The sequence below is a fragment of the Ammospiza caudacuta genome, chromosome 3, assembly GCF_027887145.1.
Source record: "Ammospiza caudacuta isolate bAmmCau1 chromosome 3, bAmmCau1.pri, whole genome shotgun sequence".
Classification (NCBI taxonomy): Eukaryota; Metazoa; Chordata; class Aves; order Passeriformes; family Passerellidae; genus Ammospiza; species Ammospiza caudacuta.
The window spans coordinates 97,624,896-97,634,234 of NC_080595.1; the positions used below are offsets into that span (position 1 = coordinate 97,624,896).

The following is a 9,339-nucleotide window of genomic DNA, read 5'->3' on the forward strand; positions in this document are numbered from 1 at the left end:
CTAAAAACTACTTGGACGTTTCCAACAAGATGACCAATGGAAACAAGAGGCTGCTGGAGAGAACATGCTGAGTCCTAGAGAAACATCAGCCAATTAGCTTTCATTAATTACCACTAACCACACCTTAGCACACCTTCAGATGTCACTCCAAAAACTTTACCTGTCTTGGGGTGAAATACTTAGCCCAAATTGCAAGGTGTCGTGGTCTTACACCCACAGCAGGCACACCCAGGGTCAGTGCCTGGACATGCACCGGGCTCAGGCAGCACCTTACGTTTGATGAGGAAGACACGGCTGCAAAGTCCTGCCCAGGCACGGCAGGAAGGGCAGCCCCCGATGCTAACCTGTTTTCAAAAAAGCAGTCATTTTTCTTCTACTGCAGTCTTCAAGTGTTTCCTCTTGCTGTGGTCCCTTTGGTCCTCTCAGCTCCTCAGACTTTCCCACCTTGGCGTCACCCTTCAGCCTTCATGTATTTCTTAAGGAGCTCACCCCAAAGTACTCCTCCTCTTCCCCGTAGTTTCCCGTTCCCTGCTCCCGCCTCCTCCCTTGGGCTAAAGCAGCAGAGCCACTCAGTAAACATGCCAGTGACATGAAGTGCCTTTTGTCTGCCCTCTTCTCTCCCAAAGGGATTTGTAAAGAGACCAGGATTAATCCTAAAACAACTCATCTCAGACAGCTGTTTGGCTTTTTTTAAAACCATATAAATTTCCACTTCCATCCTATGTACTCAAGCAGTCAGTACTTATTACTCACTCAATATCCCAAGATTTTATTAGACAAAAACAAGCAAACAAAATATCAGGAAATACAACTGCATTTTTAAGGCATTAAAAAAAACAAAACCAAAAAAAGACCAAACAACTCTTTCTAAAGAGATCAGTAACTGATCCCAGACTGTAACAGAAGCTCCAAAGGGCAATTTAAAAAACCAGAAAGTCTATGAACCAACTTTATATATTATGACCCTTGCTAGGCTGACTACTACATGAACAGACACAGAACTCTGTACCAACAGAAACAAAGAAGCTAAACTCCAACAGATGCCAAAATAAACTATTTTTAGTTCTAAGTTAAAAGAAATCTGATGTAATATTTCACAAAAATACATACATACATGTATGCAAAACTGGGAAAAGCTGCAAGGATTTAAACTGAAAGAATAATCTGTAAGAGTACATGGCAAACACATTATTTATGTTTGTCATTGCTGCTTTGGTGTTGAATAGATATAATTTACATTATAAACACATAACCCAGAAATAGCCATAGCATCAGATGTCATATCATCAAAAGACTGCATGTTCATTGATAATAGGAAAGATTCCTACAGCCACAAGAAAAGCAGCTGCTTAGACCACTGAACTGTAGAAAAGCATGTTCTGTGGGTGTTGACCTTTTGAGCAAGACATGACTTGTACAGCATGATAAAAGGCTAAGAAACTTCATGGCTCACATTCCTCTGCCTGGCTTAGTAAGAAATAATCTTTTTCCTTTGAAAGGATGTAGAACTTTACAGCAAAACATAAAACAAGATCTAAATTTTTTTTCAGATTACCATCAGAATACGACATAAAAGGTATTTCAAAATACATCCTTCCCCTAAACAAAGCTTAAAATTTGTTTTTGCATAAATGATCTAAAAAATACTAAGGTGTAAGACTTTTTTAAAAGTCCATAGTGCATGTCCAAACACCCAAAGAGAAAAAATATTAATGTAGGACATTCATGCAGTGAACCAAACACTATCTCAAGGTCCAAATAATTCAAGATTAAGTGTCTGACCATACTAATTTCAGGTGTTTGAGAAGATGCAGGAGTACTGTAATGGGATGACAACTGAAGACAGAGATCATCCCACCGTCTGCAAAACTGCACGTGTACAGAAGAAACAGGAGTGCTTTGTTCCCAACAACCCCAATTCAACACAACTATGACAGCCCACCTCTCCTGTTTCCCAAGAACTTTGAAATTTGAAGCAATGCTCTTAACCACAGCCAAAAGAAGATCAGCTACTAAAATCTGTAAAAACCATTAGTGGCTCTATTTTGGAAAAAAATCAGAAAAGGAGGACAGACAGGCCCAGCAGTACACTCATTGAAAAGCAAAGCAACAAGTATGAGAGAAGGAGAAACAGCATCATTCCTGGCATGTCCACATCAGTAACACTCCTTGCTGTCCAGTAGGGAGATAGAAGCCACTGCAGAATGCCATTTGTGTGCACAAGCACCTGCCATAAAGGCTGCCTGCATGAATGCTGCCAAGGCTTTAAAGCAATTGGCAAACACTGAAAAAATAACTCCCTTAGGTGCCTGGAAAATGAGACAAATATTTATATCACCAGTTTCCCTATCTTTGTAAAGGATCCCAGGTAACAAAAAAAAAAAAAAAAAAAAAAACACAACAAAAAACAAAAACAAAAAAGAAGACCAACAAAAAAAAAAAAAAACCAAACCAAACCAAACAAACAACAAAAAAAAAAAAAAAAACACAAAGAAACGCCCACCCCCAAAACAAGATAAACTCATTACTCATTCTCTCCCCTAAAACATGCACTAAACCCAAGTGTTTCTATCTTTACACAGTAATAAAAGTCCATATTATCCTAGGGCCCTTTGAAGTCCATGATCTTACAATCCTGTCCCATCCTACTCTGTGACTCTGTCCTTGTATGTGACTCTGCCTGGGTGTCCCTGCCCACAGCAGGGTGTTGGAACTAGATCATCTTTAGGGTCTTTTCCGACCCAGGCCCTTCTGTAGTTGTATGATTCTATTAAATTTCCCTATGTATACTCTTTATGTCTCTATTTCTCTCTGCAAAGGGCTTTGGAGGCATTTGTCTAACGTTGGGTAGAGGCAATGCAGGTTACACAGGTCTGAGACTGCAAAATAGGTTGTGGTTTCCTGAGAGAGGGTGAGCTGAACGACAATGACTTATCACACCTTGTCTGCCTCCCCTCCTCTCTGCTGCTCTGCCTCTGCAGAGAGAAATGGAAATATGGATATGGATTTTCACAGATATGGAAAAGAGAAAGGCGATGGGATTTGTTGCTTTCTGCAGAGCCAGCCATTTGCACTGGGGTGTGAAGGAGCCCCATGACCATGCACACTGCTGGGAAGGACAAGAAGATGCAGCCATTTCTCCTTTCAGGGTCCAGCAGTCAATTACCTCAGCCCAACTGCTTACAAAACTGCAACCCAACAGAATTGTTAAAATTGAAGTCATCAAAAATGCTTGTCAGATTCTTCATTCCTGAATGCTCTGCTGCCTGTGCTGAAAACCTTACAGTACGTAAGCAAGGCCAACAACACAAAATATTACTGCACACAGCTAAACTTTGAATTGGATGAGCAGCTACAGAGCACCCTCCCCAAAACTCTCCAGTGCCTCCCCTCAAACAAGCAGAGTGCCACGATAAGCAGGTTTGGTGTGCCTGCACACAGCGCTCACCCCGACAAAGCAAAAGGAGACACAGCAACACTGTCTCTCCTTGGCACAGAGGACTTGGTGAAAGTGTTTTATTGCTGTCAGTCCCCTCACTGCAGAGCAGCTGTGATGGACTGAAGTTGAAGAAAGCAGGAAAGAGCAAAGCACAGGTGTGAACTTGGAAGGGTGCCATCAGCTCACCACAGGCATGACCTCTGCACGGAGCACACCTAGGCACTGGAGAAGGACATGCTGTCCTCCCACAGACAGCTTCTTCCTGAACATGGCTACTGCAGTATCACCTGACAGCTGGGCTCCTTTGGATCTGGAACTCTGAGAATGCACCCGACACGACCAAAACCTTGCTGAGTGCATGGCAACAAAGACAATATAGCAGAGGAGAGGGACAGAGCTCTGGACCATACAAATCTGAACTTGCTCAAAATGTAAAAAGCAATGATATTTCTGTGGCTTCAGCTCAGGCCTGAAGGATCCATGGAAACATTTAGATATAATTCAGAAGGTTGCTGATATTTTTCTGAAATACAGCCAGAGATCTTGCTAATATTGAAGAGATTTTTGTGCACAACTGGCTTTGGTAAATACTCCTCTTTTTTTTTCTCCACGAATTTCAAATCTGTCCACTAAGTCTTGTTAATTACAAGGAAAACAAATTTGCTCGTGAAACAATTATCCACTATGTAAATAATACTCTTAATTTGTCTGTGTAACTACCTTTGCAAAATGAATTCAGCATCTCTTAAGAGATGTTGCTTAAAAAAAAAGAAAAAAATTATTTTATGATAAATAAGGCCATCTGCTGAACATTTACAAAACCAGGGTTCATTCAGACTTTCAGCTCAAGACTGAGAATTTCTCTTTAATTTCTCTGAGAGTAGATCAAGCCTTAAAAGTTGCACATATGGAAGTGGCCACCCCAGTTCTGGTAGTGCTCATGGCACCTCTGTTTGGCACTGCCAGGACCTGATCTCAGTTTGGAGACTGGCCACATTCTGCACAGCAGCAGTGCTGCAAGCTGTGCGCACAGAAAGTGAAGTTCAATTCCAGATGCCTCATCAGCTCTCGTTCCCTGGAGCAAGCAGAAACTGCCCCTTATGCACACACGTGCAGAGGAAGAAGAAGCACTCACAGTACAAGGAAGGTCCCTTGGCTTGACAGAAGTGCTTCAGGAGTGACACAGTGCCTGGGTGTGACTGGCAGCACAGCCACAGCAGCCAGACACCAGCCCACACTTAAGCAAGCGTTCACGCGTGCCCTGCTGCTGGCAGAGCTGCGGTTCAGCTCGCAGAGCTTACACAGCCTACAGGAGCAGTAGCCAGCAGGTTAAACATACCGGCTGCAGCTCCCTTGGCAGCAGGAAGAAGTTAAGATGTGTAGGTGCACCAGGGAGTCCCAAAGCACCTTTTCAAGGCCAGGCTAAGCTGTCCACAGATGGCAACAGGCTTTGCCTTGGAGCTGCAGCACCATGGCACAGTGGCCTAAGAGACCCAGCCCTCCCCAGCCTCATCACCCTCTGCTCCGTTTCTGCACACAGCTCAACAACAGCCACAAAACAAGAACTTGCTTTGGCTAAATCAGATTTTTGAATAGGTAGTCTAAGATGGTCACTTAACAAAAGACAGCTTTAGCATTCTTTCCCCAATAAAATACATATATTGAATTTATATGGTCATTACTTACAGAAATCAGTCTACCAGAGATTAAAGTGCCCATGGATTTATCTGTTTTTTTCTTGACATCAGAGCCTTAGTAAAATCTATGAAGGCTGCTGATGCTTCTCATTCAGCTTTGCAAAACTTCTGGTTTTGTTGGGTTTTTCGGGGGGCAGGGGGGAAAGATTCATCCACAGCCATCAATTCAAAAACTACAATTTTCTGTGTTCTTTATATTGATATAGTACTATCAATACTTCAGAAACACAAGTCACTGTCACTAGTATTTAGTACAAACCTGCAACAGTTATTCTAAGAAATAACAAAGTAGAAACTTGAGATAGCAAGCTATGTTAAAATGTTGCCATGAGAAAATGCCTTCTCATACTTTAAAAAGTGGATACAAAATGAGAGACATATGATAAATGGCAATTTTTTTTTAAGTTAGGTATTTTGAAAGTCCTTTTTGAAAGTGTTTCAGACCAAACATGCTGTAACACTAGGACACAAGTTATGAAGCCACACTCAGTATATTCTAGAGTAGATGATGAATACCTCAGGTTTTATCCCTCTGGTTTTCCTGGTTTGAATCACAGTATGGTTGTACACCTACATTTCCTACAGTATTACAGGCTATGCTCCTAAACCACAACATTTTGCTGTCAAATGCAGTAGTTTGCCTCAACACTTATTATTTTAAAACCAAATGCCTTAAGCTGTAACATGAGATGACCAGCAACTGAAAGATTATAGGACTTTATCAGAGAAACTGTTCATCTTTTGAGGACTGAGATTACTTTTTTCCATATAAACTCAAGCCCAAATACAGATGGCACCTGAAGAAATCCTCAAACTCAAGCCCCTGCATGTGAACAAGTAAAACAATTTTGAGGAGTGTTTTTAATATATCCTTAACACAAATACTATTTGACTTTCAAAAACCTTTGCAGAAATGAGATTGCACAACCTTACTTTCTTTCAGTTTTCCCTAAGGCATAACAGATTTTAGGAACTTCATCAAGTCTTTGGCGCAAACTAGTTTCATCTTTTTTGATACAGTCACTGACAGAGGAACACAAACCACTTCTCACTAATTTTAATACTCTAGCATCTTCTTGTCCCTCATCTCATCTCTTTCTGCTGGAAATGAGCTTGTCTAGTTTTGTGGAACACACTTTCCAAACACACATATTCTTTGCAGATCCATTTTCCAAAACCTTCCTAAGCCCCGGTTGACCATTCCTGGTCATCTGAATTTATCTTTCCTAACAGGCTGTGGCCAAAACTGGACACGTTATTCTATTAACTTAAGCTGCACTAGTACGAAAAGCTAAATGCTGAACTTCAACAGTACTGCATCCCTGTGCTTCTTGTGATCCCACATAACCCTCAGATCTGCTTCCATGGTGCTGCTGCCAAGTCGACTTTACCCATCTGCATTATGGGATCTTCTTCCTGAAAATAGTATCTTGTACTCAAATACTGCCTTGGAACTTACCAGAAACCTCTGTCCTCCAAAGCAAAGCATCAAAAACACAGCCTGAAAGCCCTACTCACTCTCCTTCATATTTTGTGCTAATTCTGTTGATCAAAGATATCCATGTCAACAAGTACAAAGGTGCCAGAACTGCCCCCAGCAGCACTTAAACTGATGTTTGATGGTGACTCATAATCATTTCCTGAGAATTAACACTTAGAGTTGTTATCTCCATACCTGGTCCCTTTGGTTCAGCTCTTCTCAAAAACTTCAGTTGAGCAATTTTCCTAAGAGCAGCCCTACTGGGTCAGACAGCAGGACTGTTGTCTGCACTATGTCAATGCCTGAAATGAATATAAAAATTTGATAAATAATTGACAGTACTTTCCCAGTCTATTGTCCCAGCTCTGAGCTCAGCTTGGTGACTCCCTGAGCTACTTCAGGTACGCCACACAAGTCAGCCTTAGTGGGTTTTTCTTCCATGAATTTGTCCAGCTGCTTTTCAAGTCCCTGTAAACTTTCAATATCCACATGCTTCAGAAGGATTTCCAAAGCTTAACTTACCACACATTGGGTCAAAACCAAAAACACACCTCTTTTGTTCATTTTGAACCTGCCAGCTTAATCGTATGCTTTCACATTTTGTTCTGATAAAAAGTTAGCCCCTACTCAACTTTGCCACATCACTCATAAGACTGTCAAAATTTCTAAAACCTGAAATCTTTCCTCAGACCAGTGTTATCAAATAGCACAGAAATACAAAGCCTTCTCCACCCTGGCAGACCAGGCACAAGGAAGGACTATTTCACCTTCCTTATGAGAACATTATTGTTAATGGGTCAAAATACTGACCCATTATCAAAACAAAGGCACATGGCAGTGCCGGAGGCTGCAGGACACAGTACTTAGTGCAGATTATAGAGGAATGCCCCCTCTGACTAGAAATAATGGGGGTGGGGAAATTATTCAACTTAGAATTTCTGCTAACTAATACTGACCTGGTTTTAATTCAGAAAGCTATTCAGCCTGGCAGGAAAGTTTACTGCTTTTATGTTTGCATTGCTGGCTTTATAGTTTTACAGTCAAAGGCATAACTGTGCCTTCACTAAATAGTTTATTAACTGAGACACATTAAAAACCCATCCACTAAAAATAGTGTCAAGCTAAATCTTAATTTCTACGTTATTAAAAGCAACATCACAAGGGTTTGGAACTTGTGCTCTGGTAATTCTGATATTTACTCTCCCACCTCAATAACACAGATCTTTTGCAGTTATTTTATAAACCATACATTTAAAAGTTAACTTGTGTGTTAGAAGCTTTATTGCATTTAAACAAATAATGCAAGAGATTTGCTTACACTTTTAAGTTTTCAAAATTAACATTTAAAAAATTAAAATATTTCTGGTCTTGTTAGGCTTTTCTTTTCCACTAAAAAATAAAGTTTAAAAGCGCAGATGACATTTAGCTCACGAGTTCATCTCCACCCTGTTAATCTGTCACACTTGCAACAGAAGGAAGGCTCAGTCCCGCGGCCAACCTTTGTACTCGGGCGGCTCTTAGCGCAGTGCATGGGCTGCCCGCAGCCCGGCGATGCCCGCTGAACTGTGCGGAATTGGGCGGCCTCAAAGGTCTGATCCCTCCGGGAGCACCACAGGGCACAAGTCACGACATACACTTCCCTGCACCTTTGGAACACAGGGCTGGCAGTCAGCAGTGCTCGCTGAAACAACCGATAACAACCATCCTTTTACAGAACCGGCCAACTATTATTAGTTCGGCTGCCTCCATCCTACAGGCCTTGGTGGCATTTACTAGTTCAGAACCTGAGCGCCAAGTGTCAGACAAGCACCAGCAGTATATTTGCTGCGCTGCAAGTTGTATTCTAACCATTAAGGAGACAAACTCTTTTAAGCTTTCCTGTTCAGTAATGGATGCAAGTTACAGGAATGGGGTATTGGTTTTTAGTTGTACATCACAGTGATGCTGCTCTCCAAACCGCAGCCTGCAAAAGTACTTCAAGCAGAAAAACTCCAGAAGGCGTTTTTCCACTGAACTACCAGTCGTACTGTGTCCGGCCAGTAAAGGCTACACAAATGTTATTTTCTCTTACAAGAACAATCCCACCAGCACAAAAATGTTTCTGAACCAAAGAGGGAAGCTTAGCTGTAACTCCGCAGGGATGGAATTTCACAGAGGATGATACTAAAAAACCCAAACAAGCCCACAAAGGAAAGAATTTCCATGACAATTTAAGGAAGTCCAGCACAGTCCAGAGGGATTCTAAGCTCCGGCAGGTCGGTCCCGCGGGGCGCTGGCCGGAGCGCTGCCCCGCCGAGGGCCCGGCTCTTGCCTCACCTGCCCGGGCGAGAGGGGCGCGGGGGCAGCCGCGGGGCAGCGCCAAGGCCGGCCCGGACGGCCGCCGCCTCCCGCCGCGGGTAGGAGGGGGCGGCGGAGGCCGAGAGGCCACGTCCTTACCTGCTGATGGAGGTGCTGCTGCTGCGCTCGGCGCCCCGCTCGCTGCCAGCCCTGCTGCTGCTGCCGCTGCCGCCGCCGCTGCGCTGCTCTGCGCCGCCCCCGCCGCCCGGCACGGCCCGGCCCGGCCCGGCCCGGGACGTCACCGCCACAGGGCCGGCCGGGGGCGGGGGCAGCGCCGGCGGGGCGGGGGCGGCCGGGGACGCCGGCCCGGCCTTCTCCCCGCGCTGGGCTCGCCTGGCCGGGAGCTCCGGGCCCGCAGCCCGCGCCCTCCGCGGCAGAGGTGGTGC

The 9,339-nt window shown here is 43.7% G+C and overlaps 1 protein-coding gene across 2 annotated transcripts in view; it reads right to left on the bottom strand.

Moving 5' to 3' along the window:
- Positions 1 to 9,091, bottom strand: part of MYO6 (myosin VI) — a 106,710-nt gene extending 97,619 nt beyond the window's left edge. For both annotated transcript variants that reach the window (XM_058800852.1, XM_058800850.1), the window contains exon 1: positions 9,053 to 9,091. The gene's annotated coding sequence lies outside the window, so the exon portion shown is untranslated. The remainder of the gene's footprint in view (positions 1 to 9,052) is intronic.
- Between the last annotated feature and the right edge of the window lie 248 nt (positions 9,092 to 9,339).